This window comes from Carassius gibelio, chromosome B22, assembly GCF_023724105.1.
Source record: "Carassius gibelio isolate Cgi1373 ecotype wild population from Czech Republic chromosome B22, carGib1.2-hapl.c, whole genome shotgun sequence".
Lineage (NCBI taxonomy): Eukaryota > Metazoa > Chordata > Actinopteri > Cypriniformes > Cyprinidae > Carassius > Carassius gibelio.
This window is the reverse complement of record NC_068417.1, coordinates 13,359,672-13,372,799: the sequence shown is the minus strand read 5'-3', so window position 1 is coordinate 13,372,799 and position 13,128 is coordinate 13,359,672. Positions and strand designations below refer to the sequence as shown.

The following is a 13,128-nucleotide window of genomic DNA, read 5'->3' as shown; positions in this document are numbered from 1 at the left end:
TAAAATAAAAGAGGAAGTCGATTAGAACAACAGGAAAAAAAAAAGGGCATGGAGAAATCAAGAGTTTAGGAACTAGTTGATGGACCGATGAGACAAAGATGAACCTTTATCTAAGTGATTGGAAAGCAGAAGTGTGAAGAGAAAAAAGGGAACTGCAAATTATCCCAAGCATACAAGCTCATCCGTAAAGCTTGGTGGAGGTGGTGTCATGGCTGTCTCTAGAACAGGACCTCTTCATTTTAAAGGCTGGGGAAAAGCATTTCAAAGCATAAGAGCAAGCATCTGCTGATGTCTATTGGTTGCAGACTCACTGCTCTGATTGCAGGCCAGGGATCTGCAATTAAATATTAGCTTTTTATCTTTTACATCTGCCTTAAATTCAGCTGTTCCAGTACTTATGTTCACATCAAATAGTTGGATGAACTCTAAAAGTGCTGTCCTTTTTATTTGGTAAAGCATGTATGTGTCGAAAGACCTAATAATAAAATGTAACATTCTGTAGTTTTGTCGCATATTCATCTTTTAATCATAATTGCAAATGTCTTGACTCCACAGCAGAGAAAGCAATTTTGTCTTTACTGTTCCAATACTTAAGGAGGGCATTCTAAATAACTGAAAAATTTGGACCGTTTATGATTCAGGTTTATTTGTATACCGCTTTTTACGATACGAATCATTGCAAAGCAACTTTACATCAAATTTGTTTGACTATTTTGTATTAGTCTCTTCTGTTCACCAAGGATAAAAAATAGCTGTCACGGGGCGATAGAGACCGCCAAAGAAAGAACAGGGTCTGGGTTCAAGTGCAGGGAAGAAATTACTATTTAATAAATGAGAACGAAAAAGGCCAACAAGGCAAAAACAAAACAGAACCAAACAACAGGAACACGAGCAGAAGAAACCAGAACATTAAACACGAAGGACAAACAACAACCAACAACTCACAATTAACATTAATCCAGCCAGACAGAGTTGTGTGAGAGTGAAGAATATATAGCCAAGAACAATGGGCTCCAGGTGTGTGTGTGTGAGAGAGTGGGTGAACAGGTGTGTGGACTGAAGTTGAATGAGTCCGGGAGATAGGGAGAAACACAGGTGGAACAACTAAACAATAATGAGGTCACAAGGTGGGCGGGGTCAGAAAATAGACAGGAGAGAGAGCACATGGCACCAAACAAACACAACACTCACAGAAGACGGGGACAGAAAGACTGAAGACTGTGACAATCGCAGTATTACAATACAATATTAACATAAAATATTATAAAATATTACAATATAAAATGAATCTGTTCTATGCAAATATGCGTTATTATTTTATTTTTTTTGTTCTGTGTATTTTGTTTATGTTAATGACACGTGTGGAGATCCTCATGAATTCCTAAAGTCAACAGATTCCGAACTCGATGTGTTTGATGAAAGTTTCTCACTTCTCAAGGCGGTAGGTGCAAACTCAACACGTTCTTCTTCTTCACCATTCTGTAAAAATAATCAAAATAATCAAAATAAAAAATAACACAATATACTTTGGTAACAAAGCTTAGAATAATTAAGACTTTTTATTTCCTTATTTTATTATTACACCAAGGTTGCATTTATGGATAGAAACATTAATACTGTAAAATATTATTACAGTTTCAATAACAAATTTCTATGTGAATGCAGGTTCAAAAATGTAATTTATTATTCTGATGCAAAGTTGATTTTTCAGCATCATTACTCCAGTCATAAGTGTCATACGATCCTTCATAAATCATTCTAATATGCTGATTTATTTTTCTAATATGCTCAAGAAACTATTATATTAATATAATATAATATTATATTATATTATTATTAGGCTTAACAGAGTTGTGCTGCTTTTTCTTTTTTCTTTTTTTGAGGAAACTGGGCTACACTAACCTGTACCCAGCCTTTGGTGAGTAAGAGTTTTATTTATTCATTTAAATTCATACTTTAATTCAGCATGGATGCAAATTTTATCAAATATGACAGTAAAGACATTCATATTTTTACAAAATGCTTTTATTTCAAATAAATTATGTTCTTCTGAAGTTTCTATTTCTCAAAGTCCTGAGGAGAAAAAAAAAATGTCTGTCAGTTTCCACAAAAACATGAAGCAGCACAACTGTCAAAATTAAAAGAAATGCTTCCTGACCAGTCAATTATAGCTCAGAGGAGGCCGCCCCTTACATAACGTTTCCCCATGAAAACATGATTTCCTTATTCCCACCAAATACACGGCATGCAACGCAGTCTGTTAAAACTCTATGGCTCAGCAGAAGTCAGAGAAAAGCTTTTCCGAGAGGTAAACCAACGGTGCACATGTTGAATGTCTCCATTATTTTAGGTCTTGGAGTCTCCATAAGCGAGCTAACTGGTTAAATATGTATTTGATTAAAAAGCTTTTGAGACTTTTGATGTGCCTCACAGGAATATATAGAGGGATTATTGGGTCAGATTATAAATTAAAAGTCTAAAACTAAAAGTCTTAAACTAAAACTAAAAATCTAAATTTGAAACTTAAAGTCCCAGTCAAAAATTAATTTGGTATTGAGGATTGGGCATTTGGCATTAAGAATTGGGCATTTTCTATTTAGGATTGGGCATTTTCTTTTTAGGGTTGGGCATTTGGTCATTTAGCCGTTTAGGATTTAGGATTGGGCATTTGGGGATTTAGGATTGGGAATTTGGTATTTAGGATTGGGCATTTAATCATTTAGCCATTTAGGATTGAGGATTGGGGATTTAAGATTGGGCATTCGAAGATTGAGGATTGGGCATTTGAGGATTGAGGAGTGTATGCAAATTAGGAGTCGTGGCCCAAATACTGGAGGCTGAGTTTGAAATGGCTGGTGCGCAGAGGCACCTTATGGACAGCAGAGGGAGCTCCCAGTGCTAAGGAGCACACTGTAATGAAACCAAACGGAGCGAGTGAGCGGCTTGAGCGAGGACTGTGTGATAACTTCAACTTAATAACAGCTTTGTAACATTTGTGGCCTCAAACACAAAGTCCCCAGTGAAATTAGTGCTATTGGTCTGACGACGAGAAAGCAGCAGACAGTGCAGCAGGTAAGATGCTAACATTAGCTACTAGTTATATAAGCTGATATTGCTAACATGCGTTAGTAGGGTATTATTATATTGGGACATGCGGTTGTTGTTTTTTTTTTTTTTTTTTTTTTTTTTTTAAGTGCGGTTAACCCCTCTGACATTAGTAGATACACTCCTTTCACATTGCCACTAGATGGTCTTGTTTCTGTTAGTTTTTTTTTTTGTTGTTGTTGTTGTTTTTTGCTATATAGCCTATATATATATTATAAAGATTGTGAGAGAAAAGAAATTAGGCTTGTTCGACTTGAACCAGCGATGCACATTGCAAGACCAAATATCAGTTAAACCGAATCTCAGCAAAACTGAATCTCAGTTACTGGGATTTTCACACACAACCATATCTAGGGTTTACAAAGAATGGTGTGAAAATGGAAAAACATCCAGTATGTGTCAGCACAAGTTACTAGTTACTTGAAAAAAGCAACCTGATTACGTAACTTGCGTTACTTGTAATGCATTACCCCCAACATTGTTGAGTGAGTTAATGGGTTAATGGGTTGGATGGGTTAAATGCACAGCATGAATTCTGAGTATGGGTCACCATACTCGGCTGTATGTCACTTCACTTTTTAGAATTTGCTGTTAGCATTACAGCAAGTTCATGAAACTTGGGATTTTTCCTCAGAAGGCTCTTATCTCCACTTGTCTAAAGTTTGGAGAAGCTGTTTCCACAAGATGAAGGCATATTAGTCTAAAACAAATATAACAAATTAACTTCTCTCCAGAGCTTCTGTGAGGGTCACTTCACAAGCTTTGAGAAAAACTATGGTCAAACACGAACTGAAACTGAAAGTCAAAGTCTTTCACAACAACCCTTCAAAATAAAGGTCTGGTTTAACTTGAAGAGATTATGACCAAAATATATTACTATTGTATAATAAAATGTAATTCTTTTTTTTTTTTTTTTTCACTTCATTACATTTCTATTTAGTGGTCTAATATTTCAAGATTGATTCAACTGTTAAAAGTTGTATTAATTTAATAAGACACCGTTTTTATGGTAAATTCGATTAGAATTATAAAGCACAGAATCCAGGAAAAAAATTAAATGGAAAACCAAATTTAGGGGAAAATAGAGTAGATTTCCTAAATTAAAAGGTAGCTCTCTGGTCTTTAATTGTCAACAAACAAATTATCTTTACATTGATTGTCAATGCCTAACAAACACTTGGAAAGCATTTCCTTCCTTAAATGTCAATTGTTTTTGATATGGAGAAAAAAAAAGATCTACATCTACATCTGAATCACTGCTGAAATGTTATAAAGATACATGACACATGGTTAAATTCTCTTACCGATTTATGTGCATTTCTTTTGAAGAACACTGGCTCAGTGTAAGTTGTCTCATAATCACGAGTCTCGACTGTTTCAACAGCAATAATAGATGGATTAAAACAACAAAACTCAGTCTTAACTAGATCTGGTTCTTCAAAGAATGTAGTTGCGGCTGTCACAGATAAAGTCTAAATGCAACGATTAGTTTTCAATTTGCATTCTTGTGTTTCCAGTTGTGTTTGATGCAGTTTAAGAAATTATTTTATTTCATTTTTTTTTTTTTTTTTTTGTGTGCAAATGAAACAAGTTTCAGCCCCCTGCCAGTGTATACAGTAGTATTCTGACATGAGTTCAATCCACTGTAACTGCCAATCCTGATATCTAAACAGTTAAAATAGTTACTGAGCACTTGTTTGTAGACTTACATTCTGGATCAGTTTTTCTATGTTTCTTGTAGATCCAGAAGATCACAACTGCAGCAACAATCAAAAGAGATCCAGCAGAAGCAACAGCGATCAACACTTTGTACAATAAAGGTAGACCCTGATCTGTAATGGACAAAATGAGCAATCAATGTGATTTAATCTGTCTGACTGATCTACAACAAAAACTATTTAACATCAAACATTATGTGACTTGGTGGATCAGATTAGTAAATAAATGTTAATATCACCACTCCCATACCTGAACAGGGCTGACAGACCTGACTGATGTTCAGATGTGTGGTCTGGTTTCTGATGGGATTGTTGATCACACAGCTGTAGCTGTTTTTCTCCTGATATTCCACCTCCAGAGGTAGAGAGAGACTGATGCTGAGATCAGACACACTGATGCTGGACAATAAACTGTTTCCTTTGTACCAGGAGAGAGTCACATGACCCACATTCACCACTGAACACAACAATGAACAATATGATGATGATGATGATGAAGAACAATCTCTGGTTATGACAGGAGTAGGCACAGGAGCTGGAAACATGAAGGAACAAACAGAAATGGATAAATATAAATAACATTATTTAGTAAAGTGTTGACAATCAGCAGCGCTTGAGGTATAATGTTGATTAAAACACAGATTAACCCACAAATAAAGCTAAATTACTCTGTTTCAATATAACAGCATATACACTCTTCAAAATAAAGGTGCTTAAAAGGTTCTTCACAGCAAAGCCATAGAAGAACCATTTTAGGTTCCACAAAGAACCATTCAGTCAAAGGTTCTTAAAAGAAATATATCTACCTTACTTTTTTATAATCTGAAGAACCTTTTGTGAAACTGAACGGTTCTTCATATGTTAAAGGTTCTTTACTGAACCTTTTAGACCAAAAAAATATTCTATAGCATCATGAAGCACATTTATTTTTAAGAGTGTAACAAACATATAAGAAGAAAAACAAACCATGATTTTGGTTTGAAAAACAGCGTACTAAACTTTTCTGTGTAAAGTAATGTCCAGTTTTAAAACTTTGTCTTTGAGCCAGAAGAACACCCTAAAATGACAGTAAATAATAACATTCAAACTGCTTTTTTGGTCAAATTAGTCACATGTTTTAAAGAGGACCTATTATACCTTTTTATAAGCTCATCATTCTTAACCCTCTACTGCATGGTCTGGTCATATGAGAACATACTCTTTTGGTTCATTTCCTTGCCACTGTCTCTTTAAGAGAACCTTTTTTTTGTTCTTTGGTTACATCACATAACATGGAGGTTTTTGTTGTTGTTGTTTTTCTGTGGTGAGATTTCTGACAGACTGCCATCTGAAAGCAAACTAAACCGTCAGTAACAAACAAGGACCAATCCGTGTCACTTCTACGAAAAAACGTTTTTTTTTTGTTTTTGTTTTTTTTTTAATTTTGTCATAACTTATAATGACATATTCACCTCTCAAAAAAGTTATTATGAAAACATTTTTTTGTTAATCATTGAAATGTATGTGTTGCCAAGTGGCAGTACGGTGCAATAGTGGAATTACATTATTACAATAGTTTAGCTAGCAAGGTCAACTGCAATGTTATGCTGTAACAATAAAAAACATTAATGCTAATGATAATGTTGATAAGTCGTATGTTAATGGCATTTGTATTATGGAAATAATTAAATTTAAATGCCAATTTTACATTTGATTAGATAAGAATACAGGTAACTTTACATCAGTGAACACTGAGCAGGGTCATATGTAGCAAGGTAAAGAAAAAAAAAGGGCAGAACTGGCTCTTCCTGCAGATGAAAAAAATAAAATAAACGACTTTGTGAGCGGGGGAAGGGGTTCATGTTCATAGCCTTCCTTTCGTATTTTTTTTTTTACAGCACTTAAGGTTAAGCCAGTCAAATATTTTTTTCTATAGGTCTATCATAATGCATGTGGTGCATAATGTTGCTGTTTGTGCGTCTGTTTCTGAACTCTCTAAAACTCCTCAGTTGTAGTCTGTAGTTTCGTCTAGAAACAAACACATCACCATATTCATTATCTAAATAATTCCTACCCAAAGCACACACAAAACAAAAGGACGGGTTCCCAAACATGCTTGAAACATTTGACCAATCACAATACTCGTTTAAAAATTCAAGCACAAACTTCTGTTCTTCTAGATGAAAACAAAGCCAAGACTTTGTAAGATGGCATAAAAGTGTCCTCTGATATAATAATGATATAATAATGAAGGTGTTAGACTTCTTCTTTTAAATCCTCCAAATGCTGGCCACATTGATATTTATTGTAAGCACCTCATCCTAACCTAGATTTTTTAATAGTTAAAATTAATTGTTGTGGTAGTCAGCATTATACCAAAAAATGCTTTCAACTGAGCTTGAGTTGTATTGTTTTAATAAATCAAGATATGCAAATGTCATACTAAATGTTCTCTACTCACCGTAGACAGAAACCCTGAATGTTTTTGATGTCAGTTCAGCTCCACTAATCTCTAGTTTATAATCTCCAGCGTGTTGAGTTGTGATGTTTGTGATGGTCAGAGATCCAGTTTGATTGTCCAGCTTCAGTCTGTTTCTGAATCTCCCGTCAGGAACATCATCAAATGTGTTAAAGATTCCAGCAACTCTGTTAATTTCAGCTATCAGAGAGTTGTAATCTCCAAATGTCCACACTATGTCATTGTCTTCTTGTATTTCAGTAACATCAGTGTTTAGAGTGACAGTATCTCCTTCCATCACTGACACTGACACTGACTCACTAAACACACCTGATGAAAAGAGTTTGTCACATTAATGCTTCTGGTTTTTTACAAAGCTTAAGAAATAAAAGGGAATCCCGCACAATACCAATACTTGCAAAAGTATCAAAAACAGTCTGTTTTCAATAAATGTCTCTTTTTGATACTTTTGCCAATGTGTGAGATGTTCCTTTGTTTCTTGTTTTTTTATTCCCCTTTTTACCCACTTTTTTCCTACGTGACTATCTATTACCTGCAGGTTTGCGATGGTGATTGTTAATTGTTTAAAAAGCCCAACAATGAAAAGTGAGATATATGAAAAGACAGATAAGTATTTAATTTCCATGAATTTAGTTGTTTGATCACTTCAAAAGCATTTAAAGCAGACGAAAGTGCTATATATGTTTAAACATTAGCAGCAAATATATTACTCAGTAACTGAAGAAAAAGCTGTAAAATGCATGTGTAACTTACCCATCAGACAGCAGCAGCACAAACAGAACAGAACAAACAAGTCAAACATTTCTTCAGTTGTTCAGTCTGATCTAACACAGCCGAGCGGTGAGTGATTTAACCCTTCTAGTTCACACACACACGCACACACACACACTGAATGCTTGTTTTTGTTCTTAAACTTCGGTTCTTTCTGTTAGTTAAATAAATTCTTCATTTTTAACTTTACAGACTTTTTTTGTTTGTTTTTAAGATAGTTGTCTAACTGTGTTAAACGGCTAAAATTAGAAGAATATAGTGTGTTTTGGATGAACTATGGACAAGTAGTAATGGTTTTGTATATTTTTCCAGTTCTCAGTTATTTTGTATGGAATAACTAAAATAGACTGAAATAAGGGTAACCTACAATGGCAACATATAAATGTATTTTATTTAAATATAATAAACTGGTTTTATTCGAGCTCAAAATATTATTTAACATCACTGAACCAACCTACATTGATTTACACTGACAAAATTAATTGTTCTGGGTTAAATCGAGTTGAAATAGCTCTTTATGGTAACATTGTTGCACTTTACCATTTTTGCAGTGTATAACATCCTCCCATCTCACAAGACCAGTCTTACTAAAATATAGACAGACACTCACAGCTCAGCCTCTGAATCAAACTGAAACCTGCGGTTGGTTTTCTTAAGAAATGTGTTTTGATCTTTTGGCCATCCACACATCTTGTGCATGAGATTAGGCATTTAGAGCATATGTGTTTAGATCTTAGGAGAGGGGCTTCTTCCTGTTCTCCTTAAGTCTATGGTAACAACACACCAAGATGAGAAAGCATAGTATGTATATATATATATATATATATATATATATATATATATATATATATATATATATATATATATATATATATATATATATATATATATTTATTTTATTTTTTATTTTTTTTATGTATAAGTTAATTAAAAAACTTAATTATGTGCAATTTACATGTCTGCATTAATATTTTTTTAAGTTGAGTGTTGATTATTATATTTTGGGTTAAATTGTTAAGTGTAACCTTACAATGTAAAAGGGCTCCCTAAAGCATAAGCTAGATTTTTTGAACTAAGAAAATTGTCATTTTAGCTGAATGTATTAGAAAAAGAAAGAGCAACTTGTTCAGTAAAGCAGAGTTTACTTTAAAGGTCATGTTCTTCGTGATCCCATGTTTTAAACTTTAGTTAGTGTGTAATGTTGTTGTTAGAGTATAAATAATATCTGTAAAATTGTAAAGCTCAAAGTTCAATGCCAAGCGAGATATTTGATTTAACAGAAGACTACAGCCCTCTAGTTCCTGCAGTAATGACGTCACTAAAACAGTTTTTTGACTAACCTCCACCCACAGGAATACACATAAAAGGGGGGCGTGGCCTTGTTGCACTCCTACGGAGAAGAGGAAGAGCTGCGTTTGTGTTCGCCATGTCATAAAAACGCTGTTTTTTTTCATCTCAGAGTCCAATCATCTTTGTACGGCCTTCTCAGGGACGCTGTACTTGGAGATTAATGGTTACAATTTATGTTTAACTCGGTTCCCGAAAATTATAATCCACATGTAAAACTATGTGCAGCACATTTTGCTGAGGACAGCTTGCTCAATCTCAATCAGTTTAATGCCGGATTCGCACAAACATTATTCTTGAAAGATGGAGCAGTTCCCTCTTTGTCTGGAGAATGCGTTGTTTATGGACCACAACCGGTAAGTGTATTTTATTATTTAAGTTGGTGCGTTTAACAGTTTCAGTAACTTATTACACAAAGGGCAACACTGTTTAGCTTTGTTAACTAGATGGTAAGGCAACTTTCATGCGCATCTCGTTCATTAAAAATGCTTCTGTGATTATAAACTCTCCAGCACGTGCGTTCAGATCAGGATTGCCAGGTTTTCAAAACAAATCCTGCCCACTTGCTTCTCAAAACTAGTCCAAAACTAGTCCAAACGCGTTTCCAGGAGGGTAGCCTGCGCTAAGCTGCTGTCGAATCACAGCACAGGTACCGCTGGCACAATCAGAGCTTGTTACGTATTTCTGAAGGAGGGACTTCATAGAACAAGGAAGTCATCGGCCCGTTTTTATGACAGTGAAAACAGTGGTATACTGATAGGTGAATTGTGTGAAAAATAATGTTTTTTTTTTTCACACAAAACATGAACACATGTTATATTGTTCACTGTAAACACAATCAAAGCTTCAAAAACAAAAAAAGGTGACCTTTAAAAAAAGAGTTTTTGCCTATATGCTTTGAGGAAGAGGCAGTGAAGGATGTGGGTTGTGTGGTGTTCATTATGTTGCACATACATGTCCATACACTTTACCTCTATACCTAAAGATGAGTTTTCATTTTTTTAACCAATTCAATGCTATTGGAACTATTTTCAACTTAATGATCTTTACTGAAAGGGTCAAACTCACTACTGATTCAAAAACACATGGCAAGTTGTGGCCTGGTGGTTAGAGAGTTTGACTCCTAACCATAAGGTTGTGGGTTTGAGTCTTGGGCTGGCAATAAATACCACGACTTAGGCCGAAGGCACTGAACCCCCAACTACTCCCAGGGCGCCGCAGCATAAATGATGCCCACTGCACCATGTTTTCGCTGCTGTGTGTGCGCACTTTGGATGGGTTAAATGCAGAGCATGAATTCTGAGCATGTGACGTTACTTTCACTTTCAATATATTCAGAGTTTGTTTGACCTTAAAGTTTGACCTTTTTGTATCAGAATAGCAGGCTATGTTGCACATTAAATAAAAAAAAATGTAAAACACTATAATATGGGGTTCCATGAAGGTTGTAAGAACTCAATAAACTATTATGTCACTTGTTATGTTGAACTACAGTAACTACCTGCAATGATTTGGTGGGTGGGTGGGTGCAGGTAATGTAGAGACTATTTTATACCCCTAATCTTTCAGACAAAGACTCTGTGGTTCATAATAAATACGCAGCATTTTTTACAGTATTGTTTATTAGTTGCCACTGAGAGCACAGAATGAGCTCTCTCTGCTGGTCTCACTAACAGCTCCAGAGTAACCTGCTCTTCTCAGGACATCTCCCATCCAGGTACTGACCCGACTCAACCCTGCTTAGCTTCAGTGAGTGTGCAGGAGAAAGTTGCTGCTGCTGTCTTGTGTAAACCAACAAGGACAAAAAGATAGTCATCCTGTAAGAGAAGTTCTGAATGGTTGCTGGGAAATTTTATATGCAACTGGTAAAGGCTTTGCATGGAAAATAAAGGAGTTGGTTAATGAAGCTGGGCTATGGAGTCGATATCATTTGCTCCAGTAGTGGTAGTATCCCCAATTCCACCCTGGATAATAGATCAACCGTAAATAGACATAAAATTACAGGAGAACAGAAGGGAAATAAATGAAGCAGTTAGTTTAATTACATATGTATATGAGCATATAAAAAAAATCATACTACACGTTTCTTCAGATTTATACAGATGGGTCAAAGAGTAAAGAGACTGGAAGAACAAGGGGCTGCATTCTCTGTTCCAGAGTTTGAGGTGAGGAAGGCTGGAAGGATAACAGATGGTGCATCATTATATACAGCAGAGATGATAGCTATTTTAATGGCACTACAGTGGGTGTATGAAGTTAGACCGGATAAAGTAATATGTTCTGATTCAGTGTGAGCTACAATCATTGGAAACAAATAGAACTGACATTTTAACTAAAATCATGATAAGGTTATACGGTTTACGACAGATAAGAATAATAATTAAATGTATGTGGGTACCAGCACACGTGGGAATTCAAGGTAACGAGGAAGCAGACAAGATTGCCAAAGAATCAATTAAAATGAAAGAACCAAAAATAAAGATTGCACTCAGTAGATCAGAAGGAAAACATTTAATTTCAGAAGCATGCGATAGGAAATGGCAGACAGTGTGGGACTCATGTCATACAGGTCGCCACTATTACAAGGTTCAAAAATCCATAAAGAAAAGCAAAATAATTCACAACTTAAGTAGAAAAGAACAAGTTATTTTCACACATTTACGAACAGGGCATTCAAATCTAAATCGCACTTTACACATATAGGGAAACATGACACAGGTCTATGTGATGTCTGTTCAGTGTATGAAACTGTAGAGCATGTTATGCAGAAATGCAAGACATATGAAATACAAAGGAGGATTCTTAAGGAAGAATTACAAGCAGTAGGATGCCAGGAATTTAATATAACTAGCTTATTAAATGATGGTCCAAATTCAAGGAAACAAATGCATGCAGTCATGAGATTTATTAAGAATAACGCTAGTGGTCTATATAATAGAGGGTTTTCACGGCGCGTCATCAGACCGGAAGTCGGCCATGTTGGAGGCACTCCGCATCACAACAAATCACTGGCACTGAAGTATATCCCGAACGTCGTCAAGGAAAATGGTTAATTATTGCCGTGTTTCAGGTTGTACTAATAAGACAGCTCGAGAATAATAGTGTGTGTTTTTTTTGGGGTGTCAGATTGTACATGTGCATTTATATGATAGAATAAAATACTATGAAACTAACTCAGATAGTGTACAGTGTAGATAGCAAACTGGGAGTCTTTGAAATGAAAAAAAAAAACATGATTGAGAGTCACTTGGCTACACCTTGAGTATTGCAATGATATCATACAGTTAAGTATAGGTTCATTAAAGACGTTATTGCATTACTTACTTTGGCCTTTACAATACAACGGTCGTTGATAACTTGGTACTGCGTCTCCCTCACCCATCCACACACCATCTGGTTATAAGCCTCCAAACCCTTGTAGGATTTAAGGTCTTCCGCTGTGTATGGGCTCGGTGAGAAAACCAGGTAGTTGACTATATCGGGATATGCAAGGAAGAATATGAATATGAAGGAAGAATCACCGGGTCGTCACGGATCCAAGAAGAGGGAGCTAACTCGTAGGGATCAGCATCGCCAATAAATCGTAATTTCTCGAAATATCGCGCCTTTTCTTGTGGTCCAAGTCCTTCCCTACATGCCTTTGCATCTTGGGCACGTTTTGTTGAACTTTTCAGTTGTTTAGACATGGCTACATTCACTTAAAGTATCCAAAGCGCACTATACTCCATT

General features: G+C 35.5%; 1 long non-coding RNA gene across 1 annotated transcript; it reads right to left on the bottom strand.

The window, feature by feature from the left end:
* Window positions 1–149: 149 nt before the first annotated feature.
* Window positions 150–4,940, bottom strand: LOC127987159 (uncharacterized). Its single transcript, XR_008161072.1, has 3 exons — window positions 4,815–4,940; window positions 4,410–4,477; window positions 150–1,479 (listed from the first exon to the last, which is right to left on the bottom strand). It is a non-coding gene; the product is annotated as an uncharacterized LOC127987159 (long non-coding RNA).
* Window positions 4,941–13,128: the final 8,188 nt, after the last annotated feature.